Genomic DNA, 1,969 nt, shown 5'->3' with positions numbered 1-1,969 from the left:
AATGCATTATTTAGTTCTGATTTTATTAAAAGTGTATTATATTGTACATAGTTTTTGTGGCACTGGCTTTCTTCACTCAATAGTATTCTTATTTTTAATTCATCCCTTTGTTATAAGAAGTAGACCTTACTTATTTTCACAACTGACTAATTTTCTATTGTATGAATATATAATAATTCATTGTGCTGTAACTTGATTGACAAATGATGTACTATGTCACAACTATCTTCTTAGAATCTGTGGCATGTCTTTATTTTCCCTATGATATTTTTTATAAAAGGTTATTAATTTTAATTTTGTCAAATATATATTTTTATTTAGCACTTTTTGACTTATTTAAGATAGCTTTCCTTGTGTTTGCTTCGGCAGTGCATATACTAAAATTGGAATGATACAGACAAGTTTAGCATGGCCCCTGCACAAGGATGACATCCAAATTTGTGAAGTGTTCCATATTTTTTAACAATAACAACAAATAGCCTTCCTTCTCCAAAGATATATATTCTTCCAAATATTTTACTTTGTCTTTGAAAATTAATTCTTCAGTCTACCAGAAATATATTTTTGTGGAGACTATTTTGGTTTACAAGTTTAGTCTCCTGTTTTAAATTTTTTTTATCATTATACAAAGACCCTTTCTATCCCTAACTTTATTTTTTATCTTAAAGTCTTTTTTGATTTATTTAATATAATTATGCCAGATTTCACTTGGTTCATACTTGCCATATATTTTTCCCATGTTTTTATACTCAAATTTTCAATGCTCATATGTTTTGGGTGTATCTCTTACAAAAATCATGCACGTGGATTTGTTTTCACACAATCTGATTATATTTCAATGATTGGAAATAAACAGTGAAATTTAACCTTCCAGTTAAGAACTCTTTTTTTTTCATACAACTTAAGGTAATGAAGGTGCTATCTTATAAAAATAACAGACTGGATTCTGTCACACAATTGACTATTACCATAAAGATGAATCAGCAGCTTTAAAATAAGTTATTTTTTTCTCCAATATTATTCTTTTAGAACAATTTGCGTGAACACAGACCTAAATATATACTGTTTCTTAAATCATCTCAATTTTTATGAAGAAAAATTCTCCAAAGGGAAACAAAAATGTCTCTATCAAACCTTACTAGTATAATAGAGCATTTAACAATATGTCCAGTTAGGGACTGATCTAAGCTGAGTGAATACCTAATTACTTACTTAATCTTATTTACTTTTATCACATTTAGCAACTTAGCAAGAAAATGGTGAGTAGTGACTAGAGAGGGTTTTGGGAAATGTCCCCCTCTCTCTCCTCCCTGGCCAGGAAAGTATTTTCTCCTATTAGAAAGATTATTCAAGACACAATTATGGTTCTGAAGGTCTGGGCTGATGGAGGAAAGAGATTATTCACAGGGAAACAAAGCCTTTATGATTGTAGGCTGTAAAAGAAGTCTTCTGGTCTTGGTTGGACTCACACAGAAATGCATATCACTGGCTATTGGCTGATTTAAGATGGGCTGATGGGCTTGGCTGGGTTAACTTGGCTCTAAGCTATTTGTCCTTCATCCTCCAGCAGGCATGCTAGGTATGTTCCCTTACTTAGACATTGCAAATAGCAACAGAAGCAAGCGCAATAGGCAAGCACTCTCTAAGCCTCTTCTTGCATCACACTTGCTAATATCCCACTGGCCAAAATAAATTATGTAACCTAATTGAGCTCAGAGTCAGACTCAGAAGGTACTATAATGCTACAGGGAAGGGTGTGAGGACACTGGTAGGGGCCAAGTAGTGGGACCATTAATGTCATTAGTCTACCACAGAGACCAATTTCCTTCTCTGAGAAATACAGAACACGAGCAAAACAACCAGCCTTTTTTTTGGCAGGGAATCATTGTCCCCAGGGAAGGCAAGTTTCAGCTGAGCCATGACCTATTCAAGGACAAGCTTATCCTTTAGCCCGGGCACTTCACCAATC

General features: G+C 33.8%; 1 non-coding gene across 1 annotated transcript; it reads left to right on the top strand.

Moving 5' to 3' along the window:
• The first annotated feature begins 355 nt into the window (after window positions 1-355).
• LOC111825853 lies at window positions 356-460 on the top strand. Its single transcript, XR_002829054.1, has one exon. It is a non-coding gene; the product is annotated as a U6 spliceosomal RNA (small nuclear RNA).
• The last annotated feature ends 1,509 nt before the right edge of the window (window positions 461-1,969 follow it).

The sequence above is a fragment of the Myotis lucifugus genome, unplaced genomic scaffold (genome assembly GCF_000147115.1).
Source record: "Myotis lucifugus unplaced genomic scaffold, Myoluc2.0 scaffold_42, whole genome shotgun sequence".
NCBI lineage: Eukaryota > Metazoa > Chordata > Mammalia > Chiroptera > Vespertilionidae > Myotis > Myotis lucifugus.
The sequence above is the reverse complement of the archived record's forward strand: the minus strand, read 5'-3'. Positions and strand labels throughout refer to the sequence as shown.